The sequence below is a fragment of the Rhamphochromis longiceps genome, linkage group LG2 (genome assembly GCF_057381845.1).
Source record: "Rhamphochromis longiceps isolate RC_006_pf linkage group LG2, R_longiceps_female_GT1.1, whole genome shotgun sequence".
Lineage (NCBI taxonomy): Eukaryota > Metazoa > Chordata > Actinopteri > Cichliformes > Cichlidae > Rhamphochromis > Rhamphochromis longiceps.
Genome location: NC_140558.1, coordinates 22610498 through 22617286, shown reverse-complemented (window position 1 = coordinate 22617286; position 6789 = coordinate 22610498).

Sequence of the window (6789 nt, the reverse complement as noted above, 5' to 3'; positions counted from 1 at the left end):
TGGTGTTACCCTTTTCCCTGCGGTGGGGGGAGGCAGACCGCCCCGACTCCGCAGCAGCAGGGAGGCCCCACACTCCAGACCGCAGTCGGACGGCCAACTCCTCCTCCTAGCCCCCCCGCTCCAGCAGGTCGCAGAGAATGGGGGTGAGAGAAGACTCCAAACCTCCCTCCACCCGCTCATTGTAGTGTTGATGCATGTGTGTTCTAAGGTGCATTTAAAACCCAGGAGGGCATGGAGCTACCTGCCAGAGAGCAGCAGGTAAGCGCATGGTCCCTCCTGCTGGCCCTCAATGTCTACGTGTATTTAACATTGAGAGGTGGGCAACGACGCCAGGGGTGGCGGCCAGGGTGTACACCCTGATGGTACTTTGGATTCCGTGTATCGTGCCCACCCCCAGGATCCTATGTGTATGTGTAATGAGAGTGTGAGTAATGTGAATGTCTAAGTTGTGGGATAAAATTGAGGCAGAGGCAGCCAGAAGGGGACGGGGGGGGGGGGGGGGGGACGGGTGGCCTCCTCTGCACCCTGGTGACATACCCCTACTCCAAGGTCCTGCATGTGTGGGTGGTTGTGGTGGAGCGGGAAGAGGGAGGCAGCTGGAGATGGGGAGGGAAGGAAGGGAGGGGCAAGTGACCCCTCCCTGGGGCCAGCTCCCCCGCTGACCCCAGTAGGCACCCCCATACTCCGCGACCCACCAGGGAAAGGGGGCCCAGGCCCATCCAGACCGGGGCCCAGCGCAGCAGCGCCTCCCGGCCCCACAGAGCCCAGGACAGTCCACCCAACCCCACCACAGAGTGCAATATCTTCTATTACCCTGTAATGCCAAATATGCATCATTATTAATACCCAAGTTTTGCAAAACCTAATTATCATCAGAAAAACCTAAAAAAAATCACAAATGCTGGATTTGGCAGAATGATACAAATTAAAACTCATATAGACAAACCTGTATTTAAATATTTTTCATTTGTCAGGTTCAATAGACACTCCAGTTTCAAAGACATTTCAATGTTTTAGTTGGTTCAGGCTTTACAGGCTAACTGAAGTACAGCCTCAAGTGTTGATCAACAGTGCACTCCTTAATCTGAGATCTTTCATCCTAAATCATCTGCAGCTGACAAGATAGAACTTTTTTTTTTACTCATATACACATTCACAGAAGAATGATGAATAAAATCTAAATCCTTCAGAAATGTTGTACTGGTCCTTTATTGCTGAGGAAAAGTAAGAGAACCAAATAAAATAAGTCCTAAACACCTGCTGTGGATTTTGCGTTATGGAGGTGTGGAGCTCTGTGAGGACAGAGGCTGATTTTGCTGCTGAACGTTTGAACTTTTAAGATCGTTTAACAAATCCAGCCTCCTTTGGGACTGTCTTTGTCTACTGAAGTACAAGTCATCTGCTTCTTGTTAGATCCATTCAGTCAAACTCATATTTTTCTATTTTACAAAGGTGGTAACCAGGCTTGGCACAAACATAATGCATTCCTATATTTATTAAAGGGAATTAGTTATGAAACACTCTCCTGCATGAATCATACATCAGTACACGCCTAATTTTATGCATGATCCATGATAATGAATATCCAAAGAAAGAAAAACAACGAACTGAAAAATTTAACAAACCATGTTATTCTTAAAAGGACTCACTATCCCCCCTGCTTCCCTGTAGTTTGCACCCTGATAAACCATCACGGCATATATCCCTGTAACAACGAGCATCCACAAGTACATCAGGAAAATGGCCATGACCAACCGCGTGCTCAGTGAACGCCTCAGGCAGCAGAAACCCAAGGAAGAGGAGGAAGAGGAGGAGCCATCATCAAGCCCCTGCACAGTATTTATATATATAAAAAAACACCCAGCACGCCCCTGCGGGCGGTTTATCCTTCAAGCTCGGATCCTCTACCAGAGGCCTGGGAGCTTGAGGGTCCTGCGCAGTATCTTAGCTGTTCCCAGGACTGCGCTCTTCTGGACAGAGATCTCCGATGTTGTTCCCGGGATCTGCTGGAGCCACTCGCCTATCTTGGGAGTCACCGCACCTAGTGCTCCGATTACCACGGGGACCACCGTTACCTTCACCCTCCACATCCTCTCGAGCTCTTCTCTGAGCCCTTGGTATTTCTCCAGCTTCTCGTGTTCCTTCTTCCTGATATTGCTGTCATTCGGAACCGCTACATCGATCACTACGGCCGTCTTCTTCTGTTTGTCTACCACCACTATGTCCGGTTGGTTAGCCACCACCATTTTGTCCGTCTGTATCTGGAAGTCCCACAGGATCTTAGCTCGGTCATTCTCCACCACCCTTGGGGGCATCTCCCATTTTGACCTCGGGACTTCCAGGTTATACTCGGCACAGATGTTCCTGTACACTATGCCGGCCACTTGGTTATGGCGTTCCATGTATGCCTTGCCTGCTAGCATCTTGCACCCTGCTGTTATGTGCTGGATTGTCTCTGGGGCATCTTTACACAGCCTGCACCTGGGGTCTTGCCTGGTGTGATAGACCCCAGCCTCTATGGATCTTGTGCTCAGAGCTTGTTCTTGTGCTGCCATGATTAGTGCCTCTGTGCTGTCTTTCAGTCCAGCTTTGTCCAGCCACTGGTAGGATTTCTGGATATCAGCCACCTCCTCTATCTGCCGGTGGTACATACCGTGCAGGGCTCTGTCCTTCCATGATGGTTCCTCGTCTCCCTCCTCTTTCTTGGGTTTCTGCTGCCTGAGGTATTCACTGAGCACTCGGTCAGTTGGGGCCATCTTCCCAATGTATTCTTGGATGTTCGTTGTCTCATCCTGGACTGTGGTGCTGACACTCACCAGTCCCCGGCCCCCTTCCTTCCGCTTAGCGTACAGCCTCAGGGTGCTGGACTTGGGGTGAAACCCTCCATGCATGGTAAGGAGCTTTCTTGTCTTTATGTCAGTGGCTTCTATCTCCTCCTTTGGCCAGCCTATTACCCCAGCAGGGTACCTGATCACGGGCAGGGCGTACGTGTTGATGGCCCGGATCTTGTTCTTACCATTCAGCTGACTCCTCAGGACTTGCCTGACCCTCTGCAGGTACTTGGTGGTTGCAGCTTTTCTAGCGGCCTCTTCATGGTTCCCATTCGCCTGCGGGATCCCCAAGTACTTGTAACTGTCCTCTATGTCTGCAATGTTGCCTTCTGGTAGTTCAATCCCCTCAGTTCTGACTACCTTCCCTCTCTTTGTTACCATCCGACTACACTTCTCCAGTCCGAACGACATTCCAATGTCATTGCTGTATAGCCTGGTAGTGTGGATCAGTGAATCGATGTCTCGTTCACTCTTGGCATACAGCTTGATGTCATCCATGTACAGGAGGTGGCTGACAACTGCTCCGTTCCGTAGTCGGTATCCGTAGCCAGTCTTGTTAATGATCTCACTGAGGGGGTTCAGGCCTATGCAGAACAGCAGTGGGGACAGAGCATCTCCTTGGTAGATCCCGCACTTGATGGTGACTTGTGCTATGGGCTTGGAGTTGGCCTCTAGCCACATCCCCATTGAGTTCCTGATGAAGGCTCTTAGGGTCCCATTGATCTTGTACAATTCTAGGCATTCCAGTATCCAGCTGTGGGGCATTGAGTCATAGGCCTTCTTGTAATCAATCCAGGCAGTGCACAGGTTGGTCAGTCTGGTCTTGCAGTCTCGGCTGATTGTTCTGTCTACCAGTAGCTGGTGTTTTGCGCCTCTGGTATTCTTGCCAATTCCTTTCTGTGTCCCGCTCATGTATTGACCCATGTGCCTGTTCATCTTAGCCGATATGATGCCTGACAGGAGCTTCCATGTAGTACTGAGGCAGGTTATTGGTCGGTAGTTGGAGGGGACCGGTCCCTTCTTGGGGTCCTTGGGGATCAGGACCGTCCGACCTTCGGTTAGCCATTCCGGGTGTCTCTCGTTAACTAGCAGCTGGTTCATTTGTGCTGCCAGACGCTCGTGGAGTGCAGTTAGCTTCTTCAGCCAGTAGGCGTGAACCATGTCGGGCCCTGGTGCTGTCCAACTCTTCATACTGGAGACCCTTTCTTGGATATCCGCCACTGTGATGGTTACTGGACCCTGTTCAGGGAGGTCGCTGTGGTCTGCCCTCAGATCCTCTAGCCACTGAGCATTGCCGTTATATATATATATATATATATATATATATATATATATATATATATATATGGACCCTACATTGTTTAACACTCTACATTTTATGCTTAAATAATGTCAATATTTAACAATAAATCAGGAATTAAAAATGTTTCATATTTGTCAGTAACCAAGATTTTCCATTTTTACCCCCAAGTCGTTTCAGACATGGATGTTTTCCACCAGACCACTTTATACTTGCTATGAACGCCAGCTGAGTGTCTATTTAATCTTGAGCAGGCTCTATAACTTTGACCCATACTGGACTTCTCTCACAATGAGTCAATAATGACAGTAATACTGAAGTCAGTTCTCGAGGATACTCTAAACTTCTCCATTGGGAAGTGCTGCTGTTATTGTTGTTGTTAGCTGCTGTTAGCCAGTGGTACTGAAACTTTCTTTGGAGTGAATCTAATTAACAAAAAACCTCCCATATGATGTGAGAATGCAATCAATCTGTTTATCACAGGGAAATATGGGGTTTATAACACTCAAGCACAATGTTAGCTCATAACCAGCTGTTGCTGTAACCAGCTCACCGGCAGATGTCCAGGGACTGGAGGGTGAAATATCTAATCTACTCACAATGAGTAACTGTGACAATATCTGGAATGAATAAAATGTTTTCTTATGCTAGAGCCTTGACTTCAGTTGAAGGGATGATGCTTCAGGTGAGAAGAAAGAGGATTAGGCAGAGATGAGTGCAAAATGAACAGTGGTAGAGGATGCAGATGAAAAAGAAGAAAAGAAAGAGATTAAAAAATTTGAATGTAATAGACTTAAATGGTCATGAGCAGTTTAAAAGAGCAATTTGATATTTAAGTTCATACTAACATAACTTTTCAATAGTTTTAATTTCTAGTTAAATGTCGGGATTTAAGAAGGTTAATTTTTCTTTTCGAGGTTTTCAGGAATCTGGAATATTCCAGTAAAGAAATATTGGGGTATAGTGGGTTAAGAGGAGAACATCTAAAACCTGCTGGCTAACAACTGGAGGTGTATCGCTCCTCCTGTTTTCTACCTGGAAACAGTGTTTACAGTGCAATCTGCCTTTGGTGTTTTTTTGCTAGCAACTGTGACATTCACTAATGCCCTTAATTTTTTGACACACAAAGCAAAACAAACGATTACACTATTCCCTAACTACACTAACTATACACTCCAATCACACTAAATGTCATTAATCTCTCACATCTTTCTTTCCCCGCCTCCTAAGCAACCAACACCCATGTGTTGCCATATCATTTTTTGATTGGTTGACATGGTACTTTTTTTTTTTGCGCTGTCCTTAGAAAATGCTATTTTTAACATTACCATTTAGTTTAAAAGTTTATGTTCAGTGTTATTTGTACGTAGGCTCAAAGTATTAATGCTATCTTATTTTAATAAACACATTGTCATATGCAAAACTATTGTGGGACGAGGGGTGGCAAGAGATTATTTTGGGGTGGCATGCCACCACAGTGGATCCGCCCCTGGACAGTACCATGACAGAACGTGTGATCGATATTTAGATTTTTCATTCCGCATACTGTACGCTGCAGGTCATCTTTTTAGTCAGGTCATCTAGGATAATGCATTCATTGCTAATGTGTCAATGACTTTCTTTCTCGGGGGGCAGTGCTCCACAATGAATTTCCTGCAATCTTCATACATCAAAAGCAGTCAATAAGTGCCAGTGACCCTGCAGCTTCTCCCCTGCAGCAAAATGCCACTAACCTAAAGCATAACGGTTATCTGTCTCTGTTCTGTCCTATCACAGTGACCTGGGTTGATGTGTACCCTACTTTAGCTAAATTTCAAACACTGAGAGATGAAAGCTACTGTATCTATTTGCTATCTAAAAGTTACATTAAGTTTTTTTTTTCAATATAACATCCACCATCCACCCTTAACTCTAACTGAAATCATACACATTATTCATACTATCAATCAGGTTTACCTGTGCAGCACTGAAAGTTTGTTTCACTGTTGTTGGAGCTTTTACATTTTTGCCTTGATGGCTTAATTTCTGCAGCAGTAGTTTAAAGATGATAATTAGTCTTGAAGTTGAGATCATGAGTTGTGAAAGACTGTCTCCTTCCTAGGATGTGAAGTATTGCTATGTTGTGAAAGTTACTGGCATCTCTCAGTTGCCAGCTGGTGTGCATCATGGATACAGTTTTGACAAATCTGTAACAATTGTGCAACGCTATCATGCTAATGTGGGCCAAAATCTCACATTTTAATTACCTGTTGAATCTATGCCATGAATAATTAAAACACTTCTTAGGGCAAAAATGATTTCAACCTGGTCTTACCAAGGTATACCTTACAAAGTCAATCAATAGGATGCTTGACAAAGAGGATGTTACTCCATTCTAAGCATTTTTCAACATATGTGGTTAATGTTGTTAACCACATATGTGGCTAATGAAGTCAAAAGTCAAAAGATCAAATGGAAAAAAAATCTGCGAATGGGAAAAAAAAGTGAACAGTTTGTATTGGAGATTGATTTTTCTGGTTACTTTAGACTAAAATCAACAAAATTAAGATTAAATGCAAAGCTCAAAAAACAGTGTTTCATTAAGATAACGTGCTGTTCGGGGTGTAATGATCATTTTTTTTAAATTATAATTTCAAGGCAACCTTTTTTCTTCAGCTC